Here is a 26,498-nt window from a genome sequence, read left to right as displayed (position 1 = left end):
GTGGCGAGATGGGATAAGTACAGTTTCCTGTCCATTTGTTTTCTTCCCCTCTCTGTTTGGCAGGCTGTTAAAAGTGGTGAAGTTTTGTTTAGCACTGGTTGAATAACCTGCATAGTGAGGGAGTTTTGCAGGGTGGATCTGAGTTGGAAAAATATAGCAAGTAGAACAGCACAATGACTGCACAGTCCCTTAAGCAGGAATGTTTCATGTAACATCACTGTGTCAGCTTGATGAAATTGAGCATAATGAAATTACATTCTTAAAAGGACTGTCAGTTTAAAAACAAACTTTTTGATCAGAATTTCTTTTGAGGTGATGTGGTATATTACACCCAACGTTATTTTAATTGACAAATTTAGACAAACTTTTTTTTCTCTCTCCAGGCATTTTACAGAATTGTGTTTAATCAGTTTTGTTTCTCTGGCTGGTCAGTTAGCCAGTTTCCGATGTTAGTGTGGGCCTGTCATGCAGCAAGGGAGAAAAGCATTTTTTAAATATAGGAAAATGTGTTTGTAATGCCCCAAAATTGGCAGGGGGACTCAGGGGCAGGGGTAGTACCAGCAATTCTAACTAATTTTTTGAAATGAACTAGACTTCAAGTTAGTAGATCTCCAATTTTAAGTTGATGGAATTGCTAACACAAAGTACAAAAATATATGGGCTAGAATTGTTTTACTAGTAGCTGCATTAGGAGAATAATAGCCAAAGAATTGCTCATGGGCACCGTTGTCAACTTGGGTAAGATCCTGCCCAGTCTCTGGCCTTCCTTTAGAACTGAAACAGCACTTGTTAGGGTAATGAAAATCTCTGGCAGGTTTTAGAGTGAGACCAAGTGAGCATTTTGGTCATGCGGAGCTCTTAGTAGCTGTTAATATGATTGTTTAATATGGATTATTGCTATTCTGTCTAGAACGTCACACCAATGGCTACCATCACACCTGGAGGATGGTGTCAGTAAGTAATGAAAAAGTCATCACACACAAATTCTATTGTATTTCCCATGTTGCACAAGGTGTATATGGAGCCTAACTGTGAGATCACTTCTAAACAAGAAATTATTGATGTAGCATAATACGCAACTGTGTATCTCTTGAATGGTGGACCATACAAGTTTGATCTCTGTTCTGCAGCAATACTTGACTGATATTGCCTGCTGACTAGGAGTACATCCTCAAAGCAGAAGTCTTGCTGTTGGGTAGTGAACATAAATAAGAAGAAACTCACTCCTCCTTTGTGCCTCTGCTGGTTGAAGGGATTTGTTCAAAATCAGGTTAAGAATTTTGGTGTTCCTTCTCATTGTGCCCTTTCCATGGGAACTAGGTATCAGACATGGTACATGTGGTGTTCATATGTTTAGAGCTGGGCCGGCATTAGGCACAAGCAGATTAAACAATTGCTTAGGGCCCTGAGTGGCTCAAGAGGCGCCCCCTATTAGCTTTTAACTGTGAGTGTGTGTGTGTGGGCCTCCCAAAATATTCCTGCTTAGGGCCCCCAATGGGCTAGCACTGCCTTTGACAGCCTGTGTTGGCTGGGTCCTTATCCTATGGTGGCCTGAATGTAACAACACATTCAGTGTTGATCATTAAACTTAATTACTGCAGTTGCCACTTCACAGGGATCTTGTTAATGTTCCATCACTTGTTGCTTATGGAAGCAGCACAGACCCATGATCAAGTATGAAGTCAGCAGATGATCAGTTTTTGCCACAGTGGAGACTATAGTGTAGAAGTATCAGAGGGGTAGCCGTGTTAGTCTGGATCTGTAAAAAGCGACAGAGTCCTGTGGCACCTTATAGACTAACAGACGTATTGGAGCATGAGCTTTCGTGGGTGAATATCCACTTCGTCAGATGCCAAGTGAGTATTCACCCACAAAAGCTCATGCTCCAATACGTCTGTTAGTCTATAAGGTGCCACAGGACTCTTTGTCACTTTTTATAGTGTAGAACTTACTCCACCTGGATTCCTTGTTTCATTTCTCCCTGTGGAATGGTCAGAGTTTACCCTGTATTTATTACTCTTCCTTCCCAACCCTTTTACACTGGACCTCCTTTTGTGCAATAGCATTTTAAGAGGGGACTGTTGTACAAGTTTGTATTACGTACTTATTTTCATCCTGCTGTGTAGCATCCTGAACTCTTTGGATAGCAGGGGGAAATGCATGTAGTTCTTATCTTATATTCAGTCTCAACAAGATGTTATCTCAAAACTAAAACGAGCCTCGGGAAAGATCATCTCTCCGTAAACTAGTTGAGAGCAAGAGGCAATTTATTCTTATTCTTCCCCCACCAATTTTTTCCCCAATCAGTGGGTATATTTCAGGCATCAGTGTGAGCACAGCGCAAGTTGCCATTCTGGAAGCTGCTGGTTCACCCTTGTGACGTCTTTCCTAACCTTTTCCCACAAACCACTCCAAGTTTTTAATCAGATTGGCCCGAATATTATGTAATTGATTCCTCTATTTTAAGTAAGTCAAAGAACATAATTATTTGAAAATCATTGACATCCCTGAATTCAGACATGATGATGAGCAAACAACTTTTCTGTGTGTGTGTCTTTTTTTTTTTTTAAAAGGGCAGCTGTGTTTGCTTCTCTCTCATTATCTCCAGCCAAATGTCTGGAGGTGGAAAAAACCCGAAACAGATAACAAGCATTTCTTGGGTCGGCTCTGGTAGCTTAATATAGCCACAGGCAGGGCTGGCTCCAGACTCCAGCGCGCCAAGCGCGCACTTGGGGCAGCGTCCCGCGGGAGGGCAGCAGGCGGCTCTGGCGGACCTCCCGCAGGCATGCCTGCGGAAGGTCCAGTGGTCCTGTGGCGCCGGTGGACCTCTCGCAGACGTGCCTGCGGAGGGGCCGCTGGTTCCGCGGCTCCGGTGGAGCATCCGCAGGCATGCCTGTGGGAGGTCCACCAGAGCCGCGGGACCAGCGGACCCTCCACAGGCACGTCTGCGAGAGGTCCACCGGCGCCGCGGGACCGGCGACCGGCAGAGTGCCCCCCGCGGCATGCCGCCCTGCTTGGGGCAGCGGAAATCCTAGAGCCGCCTCTGGCCACAGGCTTGCTTGAAACTCCTAAGGCCAAATTCAGCAGTTCTGTAAGCAGGCACACTTTCATTGAACTTCAGCGGGGCTCTGCTTACAGCAGGGGTAATGTCAGAGCCCTGGTAAAGCTTCTTCTGTTGGATGCTTTCTCGAGGTTGCTGAGTTTGGGCCTCATACAATGGGGCTGTGTGCCCTTAGGCTTCCCTTGGTCTGAGTAGGCTGCAGCAGTATCTCTTTCACTGACCACCGGCTCTTTGTCTGTTAATTCCTGTTTCTGTGAAGTGGTCTTGGCCCAACTGCCCTAAATCTAGGCTCAGTGACGACCCCCACCCCAGCAAGGAAAGTTGAACAATAACAGCGTTTCTTTGACCAGCAAATATGCAGATATTATACATGTTGCTGGTAGTACATTAGCAAGACCTAGGCAATTTCCCTATAACATAACTGGCTACAGTTTCCACTGCTGCTCTGTGTACCTTTTTGTCTCTTTTTTGAGATTTGCTTCTCTCCTGGCTGAAAATGCTTGTGCCAAATAATCCTCCTCCCTCCCATGCCCATGTTCCCTTTGACTCTATCATACTCCACCTGGGCTCTCCAGAAAGCAACAGAGCTAGAATCAGAAAGAGGTTGTCTCTCTAGATGTGCAGTGTTACTTTCTGCAAGCACCTCATGATAAATACTTCTGCACTGCTCTGTTTTCCAAGCATTGTACAGATAGAAATTTACTAATCACAATCCCACAGTGAAGCAAGTATGAGTAGTATCCCCACTTTACCAATGGAGGAACTCTTAGGCACAGCTGAAGTGCCTATGGTGCACTGTGGTCCTGTTGAATAAGTGTGTTATGGAAGACGAAACTCCCATTGCTTCCCCTTTGCAGTTGCTTGTAAGTTTGACAGACCAACTTATTTTGGGCTGAAACTTCCAAAACAGGCTTTTATTTGCCTGTCTTTGTGTTGAAAAGATATGTCATAAAATAAATGGGACACTCTGCACCAGTGAATTGATGCTGTGTTAGAAACCTTGGTGAAATCCTCGCCACACTGTCTTCAATGACAAAACTCCCATTGCCTTCAGTGGCGCCAGGAGTTCACTCCTGAACTTTCAGATTGTTCTGACATTTGGCTGATCTGCTGCAATAATTGCTTTCTGGGGGTGGGAGTTGCATTTAATTTAATATTTGGGCATATGTATGACTATATAATCTAGATAAGATTCCAGGATTGTCATTTGTGTGTCACTCTGAAGCACAGAGTCTGAATTAGCATGAAGTAATGGAGACAACTATGAGCATGACTGAGAGTTTTTTCTGTTTAGAATATCAGCAGGTTCAATCATTGCTTGGGATTTGTGGTCTGTCATCATCCAACTTTTAAATTCTCAGCCATTTTTGGCTCCCCCGCCCCCACATGAATCTGAATTGCATCCTTGTGATAGCATAGGCTTTCAACTACTAGTAAGAATTGATTTGTATTGCAATACATCCTAGTTATGAAAATAACTTAATGAAAATGATTTTTAAAAGTGTCTTTATGTAGGATGAATTTATGCTTATCTCTTTGTTTGGAAAGATTTGACTGAAATCTCTTTTTAAAACTTAGAGGTGCCTGAATTATGAATATGACTAATTTCCATGCTTTTCATGAGTCATTTGCCAATCTGAACTCCATAAGCTAACAAGACCTTAGTTACTCATTAAAGTCTGAAAAATGCATTGTAAATCGAATACTAGTGGCCATAAGGTGGAGCAATGAGCTACTATATTGAAAGGCCGTTGGGAGTAGAAGTGACCTCGAAGTCTGGTCTCAGGGCTTCTTTCTAGACTTATAGAAAGTGTCAATTGTGCGCTCTGGGAACTCCAGGGGAAGAGTGCCATTTAAAAGATTATCTCAGCAGCACCTAACAGTGCTATACAGCTTTAAAGTGTTACAAAAGAAGTCCTGATTCATTTAAAAATATATATTAAATACTCTTAAATTTAAGATAGGATCAGGATTGAGACTAGTGAAGTCAATAGGAGTTTTGCCATTGACTTTAGTGATGATAAAATAAGGCCACACTTACTCAAGATAAAAACAAAAAAACACAGAGGAAAAAGTTCATGCTTCAATATCAATGTCTTTGAGAGCTTGCCCTGCCTGAAGGGATTGTACAACCACAGCTAGTAATGTGGTTCCTCACAGGAAGCCCCAAACCCCCTATGCCCAACTCCAGGACAACTTATGGAGATTTATAAATGATCTTAACTTTTTGATATGTAAATCTAAACAGGACCTCTTGAGATGGACAGTGATTTTTGTATGAATAAAATGAAACCAAGGGATGCAGCCCATGGGAAAATGATAGTATTTTTTTTTCTCCTGGTCAGACAATGTGCTCTTCCATCTCTGCTGGCCAGAGAAAAGAAACCAGGTGCCAATGCACAAGAACGAACAGCCAGAGATGAAATGAGGCCAAGGAGGATAGGTGACACCCAGGAGCCGTGTCACTACTATGGTGACAGTATATATGCATTGACTAGTTTGCACTGTTATTTTTTTAATATGCACTGGTTTATGTGTGGATGGCAGCTGATCTGCCATCAGGTATGTACATGGTTACTTGTCTGTTTTTAAATATGCAAAGTGTTAAATTTGCACAAGCTGGTTTTATTAACTTTATTCAAATAGAACATTACAGTAATTCATAAGCTGTGTCTCCTGAAGTACATCAAGTGTATGTAAAATGCATAATAAAATTTCATAAACACAAAACTTCCAAAGCTGCCCCAGAAATAGAGGGATGAGTATGGCCCAATTACAAATACTATTTCATGTCCCCCTCATCCATTCACTGTGGAAATCCATTTTGTGGGTGCACGAAGCATCTCAGACTGCTGTTACCTGTGCAGATCTTCCCCTAGTAAAGGAAAGTGCACTTTCTGGTTGCATATAGCAATCAAGTAATATCTTGAGTCCAGTCCTAGTGCAATGGCTTTCCTCTGTCCTTGCAGACATTTGTGGTGCAATAATGCAGACAGCATTAAAAACCTTGGCATGCAAACAGTTTTGATGGCAGCCCTATTGAAATCTCAATCTGCCAACTGCTCATTCTTCTACCATTCTACAGCTACTGAGCATCTAGTCAAACCTTTTGCCAGGGCCTCTGTGGCCAGGGTATGGTTTCATAAACAATGGCAAAACGGGATATGCAGGAGCCTTTTGAATAAGGGGGGACAGTGACTCTATTTATACAAATGTCATTCAGTAGGAAAACCAAAAAAGCGTGGTATCCTGCACCCTGCCACTATATCCCATGTTTCTGTCCATGAACCTGCCTCCGTGGTCAGTTAGGTCCTGCATAACAATGGAGTAGTACCCTTTGCAGCTATGTAGTCATGTGCTCCTTGCAGAGGGCAAACTCATCTGCACATGAGTCCCATTGATTCCCCAGTGCACTTTGGAAGGCCTATTCTCTCAAAGCTGGTATTTGTTTCAGGAACACTGATTTATCCAAAGATGGTGGGCATAAGCACAGTCCTGATCACTTCACAAACCTTCACCACAAGCCCCACAGTTGACTTGCTAACACACAACTAGTTGGCCACAGACCAGTAGCAGTCTGGGATAGCCACCTTCCTCCAGATGGCTATAATAACCCACTTCTAGACTTGCACAGCCTCTCTCATGCATGCGGCCTGAGACTGGAGGGTCAGTGCAGGCTGATCACATAGCTCCAGGAATATCTGCTTCTTTGCAAAAGTTCTGGACCCATTGCTGGTCATCCCAGGTCTGCATGACTATGACCCCACCACTCTCTGCTTGTGGTCCTGCTCCAGAAATGCTGGGGAATCTGCAGTTAGGGAAAGAGACACAAGCAGCATCAGCTGGGTCACAGCTGCTGTTTCTATATTCCCCTTCAAAAGGATCATCAAGAGGATAAACACTGCTGCCAACATGTCCATCAGCATCTCAGAGATGCTATGCCTGAATGCTGAAATGGGAGCAAAAGCAGAAGCAGGAGATGTTCTTCCACTGGTGATGGATCCATGTTGCTGGGAGCATGCAGACCACCAGGGGCTGCTAACAGGGAGTTTCACAAGGGAGTTTTGAAGGGGATTGAGAAGGGGGCAAGGTTCACTTGCTGTTCTTTAAAACCTGTAAACTAGACTACATTCAAAACATATAAGAACATTTAAAATCCCGGTAGTAGGAAGAACATCTCAACAGCCCAACACTGTGGCATTTAATTTAAAAAAGAACTATGAAAAAATGAGGGGGTTAGTTAAACAGAAATTAAAAGGTACAGTGACTAAAGTGAAATCCCTGCAAGCTGCATGGACGCTTTTTAAAGACACCATCATAGAGGCCCAACTTAAATGCATACCCCAAATTAAGAAACACAGTAAAAGAACTAAAAAAGAGCATGGCTTGGCTGAATGTGTTGGCAGGCTAAGATCACTTCCAGTCAAATTCTGTGGGCTGGATGGATAAGTTGTCCCACAATAATACATTTTGAACTAAAGCCTAGAGCAGCTCTACCTAGCAAGGGTGCTAAGAGCCTGGGGATACACTCCCAGAACCAACAAGGTCTTGACTTGAGTCTGGATAGTGCAGCATGGACATGTTGACATGGACATGGGTATGAGGCTTGCGTAGTAATGCATTGTGGATGCTCAAGTGCAAGCTTGGCAAGAATGGGTCTGAAGTTGTGGGTCTGCTAGACTTGGCTTTACAGTGTAGTGTAGACATACTCCTACAGTAAATTCCATTGGGAGCTTGAGGTGGGTGCCAAACTGCTAGCTAAATTCATGCAAGTACAGTATTTCAAAAGCCTGTCTAAACATCTCACTTGAGAGAGGCGCATTTTCTTTACAAGAAACTAGCTGCTAGGTGAGAATTAACAGTTGTTACAGGACATGCCTTGTGATACACTCTTATATGAATCTGAGCAGCTAACAGTGTATACATTAGAGCTGGAATTAGATGTGGTTAACTGATAGCTTTACTCTGATCTAGTTATCACAATAAATGGGCATGATTCTGCATAAAACAGTGGATATTTGCAGGGCTAGTGAAAATCATTTCCCAAATGAAGCCTCTGTTAATTGGCTGAGCCTTAGTCAGTGGGCAGGGCTATCAAGAAGGCCAGGGCTTCATAAAGCAGTGCACAACCAACCAGGGAGCTTTGCCACCAGGGGCTGCTAACAGGGAGTTTCACAAGGGAGTTTTGAAGGGGATTGAGAAGGGGGCAAGGTTCACTTGCTGTTCTTTAAAACCTGTAAACTAGACTACATTCAAAACATATAAGAACATTTAAAATCCCGGTAGTAGGAAGAACATCTCAACAGCCCAACACTGTGGCATTTAATTTAAAAAAGAACTATGAAAAAATGAGGGGGTTAGTTAAACAGAAATTAAAAGGTACAGTGACTAAAGTGAAATCCCTGCAAGCTGCATGGACGCTTTTTAAAGACACCATCATAGAGGCCCAACTTAAATACATACCCCAAATTAAGAAACACAGTAAAAGAACTAAAAAAGAGCTAACATGGCTTAACCAGGGCCGCCCAGAGGGGGGGGCAAGAGGGGCAATTTGCCCCAGGCCCCGCGTCCCGCAGGGGCCCCCACGAGTGTTTTCCGGGGCCCCTGGAGTGGGGTCCTTCACTCACTCCAGGGGGCCCGGAAAACTTTTCCTCTCCCGTCTTCACTGGCGGGAGGGGGGTCGTTCCGCTCCGGGGCAGCCGGCGCGGGAGAGGGGGCGCCCAAGGGCCCCGACAGGGAACCGAGCGCGGCTACTGCAACCGCGGGGCCAGGAGCCGGGCCGCCGCCATCTTCGAGACCCGCCGGACGTGCCGACACAGCGCGGCCACGGGGCGGGGCCACCAAGAGAGCACCAGGGGGTCGGGCCGGTGAGTCCTTGAGGGGGCTGCGGAGCGTGGCGTGAGCGTGAGCAGGGAGCCCCGGGGGGGGGGGAGCGCGCGCGGCCGCGGGAGGTGGCAGGGAGCCCCGGGAGTTTTGTCCTGGCCCCGGGACACTGATCAGGGAGGACGTGTCTCCGTTAGCTGAGGTACAGGGCGGGCGGGGAGCCGGGCAGCCCGGGGTCTGCTCCCAGCATGGACCCGCTGGTTGCGGGGCCAGTCTCGCGGCCAGTCTCGCTCTTGTGCCCGACGTGAGACCAGGGCCGCCCAGGCGGGGGGGGGGGCGGAAGGGCCCCCCACTGCTGAATTACTGCTGAAGTGGGGGCAGGGGCGGCTCTAGAAAATAGGCTGCCCCAAGCAGCGCGGTGCGCTGCGCCGCCCTTCCCCTCTTCCCGCGGTTCCGGTTGAGCTCCCGCAGGCATGCCTGCGGCAGGTCCACCGGAGCCCGGGACGAGCGGACCTGCCGCAGGCATGCCTGCGGGAGCTCAACCGGAGCCGCGGGAAGAGGGGACCCGCCGCAGTCATGCCTGCGGCAGGTCCACCGGAGCCAAATGCCGCCCCCCAGGGAAAGGGCCGCCCCACGTGCCTGCTTGGCGCTCTGGGGTCTAGAGCCGCCCCTGAGCGGGGGCCCACCGCCGAAGACCCCGGGCCCCCGGAATTCTCTGGGCGGCCCTGGGCTTAACAACCATGTAAAAGAAGCAGTGAGAGATAAAAAGGCATCTTTTAAAAAGTGGAAGTCAAATCCTAGTGAGGTAAATAGAAAGGAGCATAAACACTGCCAAATTAAGTGTAAAAATGTAATAAGAAAAGCCAAGGAGGAGTTTGAAGAACGGCTAGCCAAAAACTCAAAAGGTAATAACAATGTTTATAAGGTACATCAGAAGAAGGAAGCCTCCTAAATAACCAGTGGGGCCCTTGGATGATCGAGATACAAAAGGAGCGCTTAATGACGATTAAAGTCATTGCGGAGAAACTAAATGGATTCTTTGCGTCAGTCTTCATGGCTGAGGATGTTAGGGAGATCCCAAACCTGAGCCAGCTTTTGTAGGTGACAAATCTGAGGAACTGTCACAGATTGAAGTGTAACTAGAGGAGGTTTTGGAATTAATTGATAAACTTAACATTAACAAGTCACCGGGACCAGATGGAATTCACCCAAGAGTTCTGAAAGAACTCAAATGTGAAATTGTGGAACTATTAACTATGGTTTGTAACCTCTCCTTTAAATCGGCTTCTGTACCCAATGACTGGAAGATAGCTAATGTAACGCCAATATTTAAAAAGGGCTCTAGAGGTGATCCAGGCAATTACAGACCGATAAGTCTAACGTCAGTACCGGGGAAATGAGTTGAAACAATAGTAAAGAATAAAATTGTCAGGCACCTAGAAGAACATAAATTGTTGGGCAAAAGTCAACATGGTTTCTGTAAAGGAAAATCGTGTCTTACTAATCTATTAGAGTTCTTTGAAGGGGTCAACAAACATGTGGACAAGGGGGATCCAGTGGACACAGTGTATTTAGATTTCCAGAAAGCCTATGACAAGGTCCCTCACCAAAGGCTCTTATGTAATTTAAGTTGTCATGGGATAAGAGGGAAGGTCCTTTCATGGATTGAGAACTGGTTAAAAGACAAGGAACAAAGGGTAGGAATAAATGGTAAATTCTCCGAATGGAGAGGGGTAACAAGTGGTGTCCCCCAAGGGTCAGTCCTAGGACCAATCCTATTCAACTTATTCATAAATGATCTGGAGGAAGGGGTAAAAAGTGAGGTGGCAAAGTTTTCAGATGATACTATACTGCTCAAGATAGTTAAGACCAAAGCAGACTGTGAAGAACTTCAAAAAGATCTCACAAAACTAAGTGATTGGCAACAAAATGGCAAATGAAATTGAATGTGGATAAATGTAAAGTAATGCACGTTGGAAAAAATAACCCCAACTATACATACAATATGATGGGGGCTAATTTAGCGACAATGAATCAGGAAAAAGATCTTGGCGTCATTGTGGATAGTTCTCTGAAGACGTCCATGCAGTGTGCAGAGGTGGTCAAAAAAGCGAACAGGATGTTAGGAATCATTAAAAAGGGAATAGAGAATAAGATGGAGAATATATTATTGCTCTTGAATACTGTGTACAAATGTGGTCTCCTCATCTCAAAAAAGATATACTGGCCTTAGAAAAGGTTCAGAGAAGGGCAACTAAAATGATTAGGGGTTTGGAGAGGGTCCCATATGAGGAGAGATTAAAGAGGCTAGGACTTAGCTTGGAAAAGAGGAGACTAAGGGGGGATATGATAGAGGTATATAAAATCATGAGTGATATGGAGAAAGTAGATAAGGAAAAGTTATTTACTTATTCTTATAATACAAGTACTAGGGGCCACCAAATTAAATTAATGGGCATCAGGTTTAAAACAAATAAAAAGAAGTTCTTCTTCACAGAGAGCACAGTCAACCTGTGGAACTCGTTGCCTGAGGAGATTGTGAAGGCTAGGACTATAACAGTGTTTAAAAGAGAACTGGATAAATTCATGGAGGTTAAGTCCATTAATGGCTATTAGCCAGGATAGGTAAGGAATGGTGTCCCTAGCCTCCGTTTGTTAGAGGGTGGAGATGGATGGCAGGAGAGAGATCACTTGATCATTATCTGTGAGGTTCACTCCCTCTGGGGTACCTGGCATTGGCCACTGTTGCTAGATAGGATACTGGGCTAGATGGACCTTTGGTCTGACCCAGTATGGCCGTTCTTATGTTCTTATGAAAGTGTTAACAAGCTGTGCAAGAACCACAGCGCCAGATTCCCAGCTGCAATGCAGGCCCTCTTTCATAATTTTAGCATGAGGGTCTCCCCATGTGGTGTTAAGCCAACAAGGTGTTGTGTCTCTGGTATAGGAGAAAGGTGTGGCTGCCAGGTGGCATATTCCAAAGAGGATGCTCACTTCATAAGCACTGATGAATCAAAAGCAAGAGCATCTCAGCTGACCTGAACTACCACAGTGGGATACACGTTGAGGGAGTAGGCTTTCTAGTTGCCCAATGTTAAGCCAAGATGTGAAAAATGTTAGGTTAATTATTCCTTTCTCTCTAGCCCATGGTGACTGCATGGAGCCTTTCCAAAAAGAACCTAGGTATCATTTTTTAGTTGTTTTTTTTAAAAAATGAATTTACCCTAAGCGAAGGGACTAACAGCATTGACTAGAGCCAAGCATAAATCAGACAAGTTTTCTGCAGACTGTCCCAGGGAGTTCTGTCAATTCACCTCTCCGTCTTACTTGCAGCTCCTCTGCTATTTCTTTCCTGACCTCTTGAGCAGAGACTATCCATTGTACTAACTGTGGGGTGACTTTATGTGGTGGACAGGTGTCCACTGGTGAAGAAGAGAACATTAAGTTTGTATATGGTAGGCTTTCCCTCCTTAATTCAGTTACTTTAGTGCTTGGTAAAAGATTCCAGCCTCTCAGAGCTGGAAAATGGCAACACCTCACCATGCTTAATCACAGAATAGATACCCCACAGAGAAGCACAAGTGAAGCTACAGCTCCCCATTCTGCCGTTATGCCTCGGCCTTGACTTGGAGGAACAATCTCTGCTAATGAGGATTGTTCAGTTTTCAGTCCATCCACTCTTTGCCCTAGCTGTTAAAATTACCACCACTGTGCTACCAATTGTGGCTTATGTGATGTGGACACCTCTTTAATAGGAACTGAACAGGGGTAAGAAACTTATTTCACAAGATTCATCATATTAAAGTCTCCATATAGGATGTAAAAGTGCATTTGTCACTTTAACCCTTGTACTAGTGAAGTGCATGTAATACATTAGACACAAGAAGCTTTCCATCAGGTTAAGGGACATGGTATTGTCAATCTGTGGTATAATAAATTTCCTTGTTTACCGAACCAAATGTCAATGATTAGAATGATCATCACTCTGACCCATCTGGAAAAGTAAACTCTGCTTTCGTGGTTAGTCATATTTACCGAACAGCACCTGCAACATACTGGAGGATGAGCTCACACTCATGAAACATTTGTCCCTGTTTCTATAGCCCTTACAACGGAAGCTCCCACAATTTCTCATTTGTTTTTACTCCAAATCCTTTGTAAAAAAAAAAAGAGATCATCAGCAGTTCTGACTCAGACCATTAAGAGCATATTGAGAAATAACCTTAGGTTTCTCAGAAAGCTAACTTACGTCAGCAAGCAAAAAGATAATACAGTAACAGTCATAAATCTTAACCCATGTCCACAACTGATGATTGCTTAAAAAAAATAATTAGGACAATAGCATTTCCCTACCTTAACCAAATGAAGTAGTTTGGCTTCCCCCCACCCCCCAAGTCTGCAGATTGGTGTGCAGTTTGACAGCAGTCTGCTTCCCAAGATGTTAGAATTACGCATATTCTGTAAATTGTTTAACTGTTTCAAATTCATGCAGCCCATCATATTTTATTGATCAGCTCTCTCCACTAATTGACAAGGAAATGAGTGTTCCACATAAGGCAATATGGATCAACTGAGAAAACAATAAGCTCTTAGGAAAATAAAAATCTTATTGTCCTTTAAATTTTTATTAGAGCAGTAGCAGTGCTCCTTTACCTCTATTTTACTTGGGCTCCTCAAGGAGGTTAGAAAAGTATTCCTATTTAATATTTATATAGAAGCAGAGAGGTCTACCCATCTCAGGGTGTCTGCGTAGCTTCTATTAATACAAATGCAATATATACAAGATCTGAGGTCAGAGTAAACCTCAGAATAGTGTCTGCTAGTTCCAGAAGTTTCCCTGATTGACAATCTTGATTAAAAAAAATCACCAGTGCTGTCAATCCAGCACTCTTATGGGAAGGGAAGCATAGGCTAGTGCAGGGGTGGGCCAACTATGGCCCGCGGGTCACGTCTGGCCCATCAGATGTTTTAATCCAGCCCATGAGCTCCAGCCGGGGAGCGGGGTTGGGGGCTTGCCCCGCTTCATGTGTGCCACGGCTCTGCATGGCTCCCAGGAGCAGTGGCATATCCCCGCTCTGGCTCTTACCTGTAGGGACAGCCAGGGGGCTCCGTACACTGCTCCATCCCAAAGCACCACCCCCACAGTTCTCATTGACTGGGAACTGCAGCCAATGGGAGCTGCAGGGGCAGTGCCTGCGGACAAGGCAGTGCCCAAAGCCACCTTGCCAGGACCGCACCCCCATCTCTGGGGATAAAAACTACCACCTCAGGCAGGTGTCCAGGCTCCTATCTCCTGCCTAAGCCCCAGTGGGATCCTCAGAGTAGGTGAAGATAGGCAGGGCAGTGCCTGTTTTGCCTTTGAGGCCTGAGCCAGTAGGAATGATCAAAGCATGCCTAACACTACAGAAAATAGCTGCAATGGTTGCAGGCTTCCCTGAGTACACTGATGCTCTGGTATGTCCCTTTCCAACCTGAGGGCTACTTGGTTATTTTTGAATAGATAGCCACGACTATGGCATAGGCTAAAAAATCCTGGGCTGCTCTCCTGGCACCTTTCCTCTTCAGGGAAACCCAGGCTGCATATTGAACCCTGGATGGTGTTTTTGTTTCATGACTAGGAGGGGACACTAGCCTCAAACATTATCAATAACTTGGTTCCTTTCTGCAAGGGGAGGTATGTGATGGAGTGTACCAGGCTTCTGTGGCCCCCATTGCTCTGCTTCACCTCACTCCAGGAAACAGTACTCTGAGAGAATAAGAGCAGTGATCATTAGATCTCCAGGCTTACCAAGAGAGATATTCCGGGAGCAGCCATTTTGGAAACCATTGAGATCTGGTTCTCCAGCAGCTGGAAGGGCTGGGGACCAGACTGTGACAGCAGAAACTACGGGTATGGCTACGCTTTAGTTGGGAGTGTGCCTCCCAGCCCGGGTAGACAAACATGCTAACTCTTCTCAAGCTAGTGTGCTAAAAACATGTGGATGTTGAGGCACAGGCAGGAGCTCTGGCTAGCTGCCTCTGTACCAGCCTGCCTGACCCTCAATCCCCTCCAACCTCCTGGGTCAGAGCTCGGTGGCTAGCTCCTGCTGCTGCCCATGCTGCAACATCCATGCTACTCTATTTAGCCCACTAGCTCGAGCAGAGTTAGCGTGTGTCTGTCTAGCCGGGTGGGGAGGCATGTTCCCAGCTGCAATGTAGACATACTCTGTGATGTAACCTTGCTTACACCTTGGAAATGGATTTTTGTGTTGGCCTGGCTTGTACCTTGAAAGGCCAGAAGCTTGTTTTTTAATTTACTGCTGGGGTGTGGGATCCACCACCTTGCCAAAAAGCACCTTTCTAAAGTACTAAAATGCACATTAAAGCAGTTAATTTTTGAGCAGACAGAACACAGTGACTTTGAAGGAGCTGTCACAGCATCTGGTATGTGTTATAGAGAAGATCCTGTTCAGTTGTTTGGCCACAGTGGTGCTGGAACTAGGGATGCTGCCGTGCCCCCTGGCTCGAAGTAGTAATAACAAACCCCTGTACTTAAGTTATACACCTGTGAGAACTTGTTTGGGAGGCAGCAGGAGGGAAGAAATGTTACCAGCTGGTGAGCTGCTATGCCATGTTCTACTCATGGTCAGTTTCTGTGGGTCTTAAATGCACACCCACAAGGGTTTTGTAATGGGAACACTGAGAGACTCTTAATTACTATGCTACTGCTAAACAAACATGGAACAAACATCCCATCCCATTTCTCATTCTTGTTATGCACCTTTCAGTGTGTAGCTGAAGACTACAGAGCACAGAAGGCTGCAGATCTCTGTACTCTGTTCACTTTGGGCCTGATGCTGGTCTCACACATACACTGCTGTGACTCCACTGAGTAGTGGAATTACTCCTGATTCACTCTGGTTTTAGTAATGTCAGAATCTGATACTTCTGAATGCTAAATCTCTTTCACAATAACAGTAAGTTAATTTAAATACAACCTAACTGTTTTTAAAAATTATTCTAGCAGGGATGTGCTGCGGTAGTTAAGGAATCCAGTAGCCTACATAGTAGGAGTTCTGACTAAATTCTGACTCCCCTATTCTGGCATTCTGAATTCCTACTCAATGGATCTGATTTGTCAAGCCCTGCTAGCTGATTATATAAACATTTTTGACCTTTTGTCATGAAAGCAGGTGGTGACTGTTCTTTTACAATGGCCAGCATTCCTGCAAAAAAGGGTAAAGCCCAAATGCTTTTTCTGAGCATGGAGGGCTCTGCCTGGGGCAAAAATGGGGTAGTTCTGTTGTGGGGGATTTGTGATGCAGTTGGGGAGAACAAGATGCCTACACCAGTGGGACACCTATACAATGGCGCTGAGGCGGAAGCAGGGGTGGGAATGGTCTAACTCAGGGGTGGGCAAACTACGGCCCGTGGGCTGCATCTAGTCCATCAGACATTTTAATCCGGCCATCAAGCTCCTGCTGGGGAGTGGGGTTGGGGGCTTGCCCCACTCCGCACGTGCCATGGCTCCATGTAGCTCCCAGAAGCAGCACCTTGTCCCCCCTCCGGCTCCTATGTATAGGGGCAGCCAGGGGGCTTTGCACGCTGCCCCCACCCCAAGCGTGACCCTCACGATCTGCAGACAGGGCAGCGTGAAGAGCCACCTGGCTGGCACCGCACCTCTGCATAGGAGCCAGAGTGGGGACATGCTGCTGCTTCTGGGAGCTGCGGGAGCTGCCCTCTGAACCCCTCGGTCCCAGCCTGGAGCACCTTCCTGCACCCCAAGCCCCTCGTCCCCAGCCCCACCCCAGAGCCTGCACTCCTGCACTCCAACCCCATGCTCCAGCCCAGAGCCCCGTCCCACACCCTGAACTCCTCATTTCTGGTCCCTGTTACTTTTATTACTGGCACATAACAGATAAGGAGTCAAGTCTCCTGAGAATTTCTGCCCTAAGACTGTAGGGAACAAAATGTTTGCAATTTTCTTTTTATTGATTCAATATACTGCAGAAAGAGAAGAGAAAATTCAAAAGACTTGAAGGAAAGGACTCCTAAATATCAGATCACACCAGATCATTAATATCAGATCACACCAGAATATCAGATCATTAATGTTGATTTTAATATTAAATCAACATTAATGACCAGTCTCCATGCTATGCCTGAAGACAAATAAATTGTTCTCTTAGGAGGACAATTCTTAACTCTCATTGTGAAGGTTGGATGATCAAATGAAAGGGTCAAAAAAGAATGCAGTCCAAAAGTCATTAAACATTGATGACAGAAGCTCAGGTGAGATATTATTATTGTTAGCAAACACATGAACTGTGGTACTTTGATTTACCATCAGATTATACCTCCAAGAATAGAAGTGATCGAGTTATGAGCATCGCTGGCTATGACAGAATTTATAATCTGACACAACTTGTTTTGGAACCAAAGACTCATAGCATGGGGGCAATTCAAAGAACTTAATTCACTAGGATGATCTTCCAGACTATGTAGATACACAGTAGTGGTTTTGTTCCACTTTGTGATGGGGAAACTTCTCTACTGAGAAATTATTTGCAAATTATTGGTGCAACAGAGGTGATTTTATGTCATTTATTGGATGTGCATTATGGGGTCAATTGTTAATTACATTTCCTATGGAGGGGTCCATCAAGCATTTTTAAGTTTGCACAAAGCTGTTTTATAATTTGAAAGGTTCAAAGTGAAGGGATCTTGATTTATTTAACACCTTTACACCACGGTGAATTTAGACTACAAAGAGCATAAAGCGAATGAACAGAATGTTGGATTTGAATGTGATCCTTAATTAATCTGCTCTGCCAGCGTACTTTAGAAAAGCAGATGATATTTACATTATTTATAACTATAATGTGTCAATACCTAGTATCCATTTTACATTTGCATATAGCGAAAATACCCATTGCTCAAGCACATCTATCCTCCACAATATGAGCTTCTTGGTTTTTTGTTAGGCTGGATTGTGAAAGAAATAGATTAATTTAGCCTCTTTCTGGAGTTGTCATGGAGATATTTTTAACAGTGCTCCATGTATCTTTATTAGTTGAACTGGAATCAGAAGGCCTGTGTTTCCTAGAGGGCAGACTGTTATTGAAGGGACACCAGGAAAACAGGGAATGCCTGGAGTTAGGCTGGAATCAATTAAGCCACATGGATAGAGCAGTCGACAATATTTAATAAAAGTTCGATTTGTTCAACTTAATCTGTGCTCAGCCTCACTCTTTTTGCTAATGAAACATGGTGGCAGCATCTGGGCTGAGAGTTTTCTGCAGTGCATCAGCCAGGCAGTCTGAGAGCCATGGGACTTGGTCTGAAGCTCCCCAGCTCCCTGGAGTTTGCAGCCACAAGCTTAACCCAGCAATGGACCCAGTGGAAGGAGGAGTTCCAGCTACACACAGGCCTGGCCATGCAGGAGGACAACAGCAGGAAAGTAAAGTTATGTGATCTTATGGGGATTGGGGAGCAAGGCAGAGAGATCTGCAATGCGCTGATGCGCACCACTGCCTCAAGCCTCACAGCAGTCCTAGGAGCCCTGGGGACCTACTGCTTCTCAAAGCAGAAGAAAACTGCAGAACAAAACAGGGTTTTCACTAGAGACTAACCCAAAGGGAGGTGGATAGATCCTTATGTTACTGCCTTTTGCACACTGACTGCTACATTCACTTCTGGGGATTTAACAAACTCCTTAATTTGGGATAGGATAGTCTGCAGGATTTATGAGCAGCTGCTCTGTGAAGATGAACTAACATTAGACAGATGCTTACTCATGGGGCATGCAGTGGAAGCCTCAAGAGAAAGGATAAAAGCCCTAGAAGGCACAACATCGCCAGAAGTACCTGGAGTGAGACAACGGCAAAGGAGAGCAAGTAGCCAGGGTTCCATACCCGTAGCGAGATGCATTTGCTATGGGAGACAGCCTGAGTCGGTAAAGAAGTGCCCTGCACTAGGACAGTATTGCAAAGAATGTGGCAATTTGAACCATTTTAACACTGTGTACAAGATCTCAGAAAATTCAGGCAGACTTATACAAGGATGGCACATCAGAGAGCAGTTATGACATCATGACTCTCTTTGGATCCAAGAGAATATCTGGTTCAGGAAAGCAACGTGGGATAATACCAGCCTCCTTGCCTGCAACAATGTTAATAGGGAAATGCTCTGTGTAACTTCAGCTGGATAGCGGGGCCTCCTGCAGTGTGACTGCTTGGGGTAAATTGGACTTGAACACACCCATTACAAGGAGCAGCCAGAGTCTAATAATGTGCAATGAGAGCATAATGCAGCCTGTAGGAAGATGTGACCTCAAAGTAACTAATCTGAAAAATAACAGATGGTACCAACTGATGGAAAGCATCACAGACCCCTGTTGGGGAATACAGCCATACAAACCATGGGTTCAGGATGCAGCATCACAACTTCATAGCTGCAGCCCAAGAAGCAAAAGGGCGAGTCCTATGACACTGGAGACAAATTTAAAACCATACATGGGGATATTTTCAAGGGAAATGGGTGCCTTGAAGGAAAGCTGCAACTGGAAGTAGACCACACAGTGGAACGTGTGTGTTACCAAGGAGGAGAATTCCAGTGGCATTATATAGTCCAATATGCAGGGAGCTCAAAACTCTGCAGTGCAGGGGTATTGTAGCACCTATAGAGGCTAGTGCAGTCTGTGTAAGCAGCATTGTGGTGGTAAAGAATCAATCAGGCAAATTACACATCTGCATAGACCCAAAGCCACTGAACAAGGCATTGAAAAGATGCCACTGTCCACTGACCTCTTGCCAGAACTCTTCAAAGTCAGAATCATTATGGTCTGTGATGTGAGGGACGGGTTTTGGCACACAAGCCTAGATAGAGAGTCCAGCATACTGAAAACTTTTGGAACACCATTTGGTCACTACAGATGGCTATGCATGCCAATGAGCATAAGCCCAGTTCCAGATGAGACTCACCCCAGGGCTGCAAGGACTGCCTGGGGTGAAAATAATTGCAAATAATATCCTCATTGTAGGCAAATGGTGCAATGATACAGAAGCTGAACAAGACCATGGCAGAAAACTACAACCTTTCCACAGTGATGTGGGGACAAGAACCCTCCCAAAATGTGCCTCAAACATACATTGGATATCTGCTCACAGCAGAGGGACTGAAAGCAGATGACAACAAGATGAAGGCAGACAGAGGCATGCCAGCTCCAGTGGATGTGACAGTGGTACAGTGCTTTGTTGGGATGATAAATTTTCAGTCCAAATTCTGTCTGTACTTGACTGCAGTAGCAGAATCCATATGTCAGCTCACCAGGAAGTATTTTGCATTGGACTGGGTAACAGCAAGCATTTGACATGCTAAAACATGTGATAAAGGATGCCCCTGTCCTGAAGTCCTACTAGCCAGGAGAGCCATCCAGTGTGATACATCAGAAAAAGGATTGGGTGAAGCTCTTTTTTGCAGGAGAGACATTCACTTGTATCAGCAGACACCTGTCACAGACTGAACTGGGTGTGCCCAAATAGAAGAAGCACTTCTGGCTGTAGTATTTGGAGTAGAGAAATTCCATCAGTACATGTATGCACTATGGGGGAAGAGGATCAGGACATAGTGCAGCATGCAAATGGATTCAGTTTCCCAGTTTCAACAGCAAAGCTGATAGAAATCAAAGAGGATATGGAAAAGGATATCCAACTATAGGCAAGTATAGGAAAAGAGTGATATTAGCAGGGTGGCCTGAAGACAAAAGCCAAGTACTAGTAAGAACAGAATCATGTTTTCAAATTAAAGATGAGCTGAGTGTGCAGGATGGAATCATATTTTGAAGACAGAGAGCTCTTGTCCAAGCTTTATTATGTAAGGATATCATGCAAAAAATATATGCCTGACAGCTGTCTTAGATGGGATCAAGAGTGTTTACTGTCTGGGAATAAATACACAACTCTAGTCCCTGATAAAAAGGGTGTGGCACCTGGTCATGTGATAACTGATAGCAAAAAGAGAATGTTACCAGGTGAGCTGCCAACTCGACCATGGGAAAAGGGGGGAGTGAGTTATTTACCTTCAGTGTAAAGTAGTACTTGATTACAGTGGACTACTATCAAATTTCTAGGAGGTTAATATCCTGCTTGATACAAGAAGCAAGTCAGTAATTGGCAAACTGAAGGGACACTTTGCAAGATATGGCATTCCAGACACTGTATTCACTGACAACAGATAGCTGCTCACAAGTGCAGCAGACTGGAAGAATTCAAGGAATTTCCATACAAAGAGGAGGTAACCATCACACCACCAACCCACAGAGTTATTGTAAGGTGGTATCAGCTGAAAGCAGCTCAGAGATTGTTACACAAGGCTCTTTTTTCTGGTTCAGAACCCACAGGGATGGAGAAGATATCACAGGGACAAAGCTTGCTAGATTTGGAGACAGGTGACAGGGAGATAGACAGAGCTCACTCCCAGTGTGGTCACCTGTTGAGGAGACCAAACTATTTCAAAGACTATGTAACAAGCTGAGTCTGTGGTAAAGATGAGATTCCAACTCAGTTATGTGCTAGCAACCTCTGGCGGAAGGGGGATGGGGTGGGGATCTTGGTTTTAAAAGGTTATACAAAAATGTTTGTAAAATAGGGAAGATGTATTGTGATTAGCGGAACTGGAGTCAGAGGGCCTATGTTCCCTGGAGAGCTGTTATTGAAGAGATATCAGAGGAAACAGAACTCCAGGGAGTTATGCTGGAAGCAACTTGGCCATGTGGACAGAGTAGAAACAGGGTTTAATAAAATTTTACTCGCTCAACTTAATAAGCATTCAGCTTCCCTCTTTATGGAAATGAAACAATCAGAAGAGGAACATTTGTCCAAATGCTGCAAATGCCTCTTCATTTACACTCCTGAAAATCCATAACTTGGCAGAGTATTTTTAACCATAGCAATCCAGTTTTGGGTCTCCCCCGCAATACAGAAGGGATGTGGACAAAGTGGAGGGCAACAAAAATGATTAGGGAGCTGGGGCACATGACTTACGAGGAGAGGCTGAGGGAACTGGGGTTATTTAGTTTGCAGAAGAGAAGAGTGAAGGGGAATTTGATAGCAGCCTTCAACTACCTGAATGAGGGGTTCCAAAGAGGATGGAGCTAGGCTGTTCTCAGTGGTGGCAGATGACAGAACAAGAAGCAATAGACTCAAATTGCAGTGGGGAAGGTTTAGGCTGGATATTAGGAAACACTATTTCACTAGGAGGGTGGTGAAACACTGGAATGGGTCACCTTGGGAGGTGGTGGAATCTCCATCCTTAGAGGTTTTTAAAGCCCGGCTTGACAAAGCCCTGGCTGGGATGATTTAGTTGGGGCTGGTCCTGCTTTGAGCAGGGGATTGGACTAGATCACCTAGATGTCTTCCAACTCTAATCGTCTATGATTCTATGAAAAGAGTCAGATGACAAGGTATGGTAGAAGAGTGTGTACCTTAACAGGACCCAGGAGACTGCATTGTGAAGTCTCTGCTAATAAGGTTTGTGAGAATGTAACTGCTCACTTGCTCATCTAGAATAAACAGAATTCGGGAGGGCTGAACAGAGAATGAAGAAGAAAAATCTTTTGAATTCTGAAGACATCTAGAGTGAGTGTGACATGGTTATTAATGGCATTTTTGCCTGGCAATCCATGACCAAGGTATGAATGTGCATGATCCCAACCTCAAAAATGGCTTGAACTTAGCCTTGACATGAAATATCCACTTATATTCTACATGTGAATGCACTGTCCCAAGACATTGCAGCATCAGTTTATGGTGTTTTGTAGGAGCCAATTCAAATATGAGCTACAGTTACAAGAGAAAATTATGCTCCTTTGCACACTTGTGGCAGTAGGAAAGAAAGAGATTTGTAGTATGTCTCCTGAAACCCTGTTTTTGTGGGCTTTGAGCAACTCTGATAATTGAACAACAAAAAGTTGGCTCTTCGGTGTTATATCAATAAAGAGAGACAACTTGAGTTTATGTTGTGGAGTATGTAGGGCATTAGATATTTATGGTGGGAAGAGCAGGGTTTTTTTTAACCTATTATATGTTTTGATATGAAATAGCACAGCTAATTATTGTAAGAACATCCAGAGTATGGGATGAATGCTTATTGACCAGTGGTTATCTTCTTTATAGACATTTAATTAAATTAATTATTTTTTAAAGAATTTCTCTCTCAGCATCAAGAATACCTGACCTGATAGAACTGTAAGATTTGGTTGTCTGAATGGACTTTGTACATTTTCTAATTTATTTTTATAATATTTAGTGTCATCCAAAGCTATTCCTTAAAGTAATTCAAGTTGTCCTGCAATGAAGTCCACAAAAAGACCCTGGAGAAGTAGTCAGATCTAAAAATGAGTAACTCTTCCAATTAGAATTTTTGACCTGACAGCAATATAAATTGTGATTCTTGGAGTATAAAGAGATAACACCACAGACTAATAAAACACAGAGAGAGAGAATACTAGAATACATAGGCTATATCCTCAGCTTCTTTAAATCAGTAATCAATGGTTTGCACCAGCTGAGGTACTGGCCCCATGTTATTAAAATTCAGAATTTCAGAATCCGAGTTCTGAATCTTTGCCCTCAAAGCTGACTTTGCGCTTTAAAAATAATTTATTCATGACAACAAAAAAGACTTCTCATTGATATAAAGAGATGACATTTGATCCCTTATTAGTCTGTCATCCTCTACATTTTATATTGGAACAATCAATGTAGATTAGAGGACCATGTATTGTGTTAGCTTTTGTAATTGGAGTGTAGAATAAATATAAAATTGGAGAATTAAAGTTAGTGTAAGTTTGGTTAAAGAAATGTGTTGTGTAGAGAGGCCCTAACCAGCAAGAAAGGCCTGAAAAGAAATGAGTTTTATAAGGCCAGATGAAATGATGTAGGGAGGATGTCTGGTTCAAAGAATAACTAATAAAATAAGGGAAAGTATCTTAACAGAATGCCTCTGACCAATAGGGGTGACTGCAGATGGCTTTAAATAAAACGAAGAGGGACTGTCCTACAATGGGTCACCATGGCCCTTCCCACCCCACATTCCAGTGTTATCTCAAAAGTTAGGATTTATGTGAACCCATGTGCAAATTAGGGTTTATGTGAATCCAGGTGTGGACAGCAAGGAGGAGGGGAAGAGACGGGGAGGAAAGGCATTAGGGAGAAAGGAAATTGTAAATCTCATTTGGATTAAGACTGGAAATAAGGGTGAACTGTCTCAAATTGTTTTTTTTTGTTGAAGTCAGTAATTGACAATGACATCACTTATTTGTTAAAGGGTATAAAAATAAACTCTCAAAGGGTTCATTGCTAAAACCTGTCTGATCGTGTTGGAGCTGACCAGTATACCTCTAAGCACCCCTGGGTTTAGCCTATTTGTAAGTATCTTGATAAAAAGTTTATAAATGTTTTGTTACTCCTTGAATATAGTAAATTGCTTATTATTTTGGCTTTTGGGGCATGTTTAGAGCCATTGTATAAATATTATTTGGCCTTTGGATTTAATAAAGGAATTTAGGATTAAATTAGTGTCATGGTAATCCCCAATTCCAACATGGAGTATGAAACTCTTAAACATTTTGTGGCAGCTGGCAGCACAGTGTAGCAGAGGATCGTATCTGAAAGAGTTCTTTCAGCACATTGTTCAAGTTCCTCTCAAAGTGGGAACTCATCTAGAGCTCTTATTACAGTCATGACGCAAGCCTTTTTGCTGTTCAATATATTCTTTTAAATGATCCTTCCTATGTAATGTTTCTTCAAAATTCTCTTGTCTGTTTTTTTTGTATGGCTTGTATTCTTCATTATTAGTAAGGCTACGTTTTAGTCACAGGTATTTTTAGTAAAAGTCATGGACAGGTCACTGGCAGTAAATGAAAATTCACGGCCCATGACTTGTCCATGACTTGTCCAATATACCCTTGACTAAATCTTGTGGGGGAGGGGTGTGTGGACTGGGGGTACTGAGGGGCAGCGGCCTGGGACCCCTGCTGGTGCTTCAGGGTGGGGGGGGTTTGTGGGGCTGGCAGGCTCCCTACCCAGCTCTGCGCCTCCCCGGAAGCAGTGACATCCCCCTCCCTCTGCTCATAGGCAGAGGTGTGGCCAGGCAGCTCTGCATGCTGCCTCTGCCCTGAGCGCAGGCTCCATAGCTCCCATTGGCCAGGAACCAGGCTAACGGGAGCTGTATGGGCAGCTCCGCCTAGGAGCTGAGGGATGTTGCTGCTTCTGGGGAGCCCCCCCAAGGTAAGTGCTCCCCAGAGCCCTCGCTCCCTCCCACATCCAAACTCCTGCTGCTGCTGGGGGTGGTAACGGTGGTCCCAGCAGCGACCGGTGCGGTTGGCCCAGGGGCTGCTTAGGCAGCCCTGGGGTCAGCTGCACCAGCCACTGCAGAAGTCACAGAAAGTCATGGAATCCGTGACTTCCATGACCTCCATGACAAACTCGCAGCCTTAATTATTAGTTATGTACTCTCCACAGTTAGTTAAGGCAGTCCCTAACCAGCTAATTTTTATGTTGGTTGCTTATAGGTTAACTATAAGAGGAGCTAAATTCATCCTTGGTCTGTTTTTGTTGACTTCAGGGGGTTTACCTCAGGGGTGAACTTGGCTCCAACTTTCAGCTGTGTAGTTACTGGCTTAGGAAAGCCTGGGAAAGTAAAAAAGCAACTTGTGCTAGTCTTCTGTAACTATTTAAACATCTGTCTCTGACTTTGTGAAAAAGTTAGACTACTAGAGGATGAGCTGTCTAGAGCAGTGGTCTCCAAACTTTTTTGATCACACACCCCATCACTAAAAAATTTTGAGCACGCACCCCCTGCTCCTGGCCAAACTGTCGAAGCAAAAAAAAAAAAAAAGCCACTCAGACTCCCGGCTGAACTGCCGAGGGAGGGGGGGAAAAAAGTGTTGTTGCTCCGGCAGCGCTCCTCCTGCCGTGCACCCCGAAGGATCCTCTTGCACACCCTCTGGGGTGTGTGCACCCCACTTTGGAGACCACTGGTCTAGAGCAGGGGTTCTCAAACCTTTTTGGGGGGGTCCCCCTTTGAAATATTTCAGGCTGGGATGCTCCCCCACCCAAAAAGTGGTAGTAAATTATGGTACATACTCATAGGAGCACTAAATTGCAATATTTTATCATGCCACCCTTACTTCTGAGAGGCTGCTGCCTTCAGAGCTGGGCACCTGGCCAGCTGATGCCACTCTCTGGCTGCCCAACTCTGAAGGCAGCACAGAAATAAGGGTGGCAATACCAAATCACAGACATTTGTTTGAATGTCAAAAATCTGCCTGGACAGAGATCAGAGGACCAAAAAAAAAGAGGTCATGGCTGGGAAAACCCAGACGTATGATAACCCTAATGTTGCAACCCCCCTACAATAGCCTTGCAACCCCCTTTTGGGCCAGGACCCCCAGTTTGAGAAATGCTGGTTTAGAGGCTGGCTAGATTGCTGTATTCACTTTTCTCTGAAATCCTTTTCTTTGTTTAATGAACATTAAACAGTTTGTAAAGGAAAACCAAAAGGGTATCTTGTGATTCCCCAGCACACTAGTCAAACAACCTTGTCCTTTGAATTCTCCAATGGCTTCTTGCAG

At 44.6% G+C, this 26,498-nt stretch overlaps 1 long non-coding RNA gene across 2 annotated transcripts in view; it reads left to right on the top strand.

Moving 5' to 3' along the window:
• LOC123372992 overlaps positions 1 to 26,498 on the top strand; it is a 36,727-nt gene that overhangs the window by 6,707 nt on the left and 3,522 nt on the right. The window lies entirely within an intron of this gene.

The sequence above is a fragment of the Mauremys mutica genome, chromosome 6 (genome assembly GCF_020497125.1).
Source record: "Mauremys mutica isolate MM-2020 ecotype Southern chromosome 6, ASM2049712v1, whole genome shotgun sequence".
Classification (NCBI taxonomy): domain Eukaryota; kingdom Metazoa; phylum Chordata; order Testudines; family Geoemydidae; genus Mauremys; species Mauremys mutica.
The sequence above is the reverse complement of the archived record's forward strand: the minus strand, read 5'-3'. Positions and strand labels throughout refer to the sequence as shown.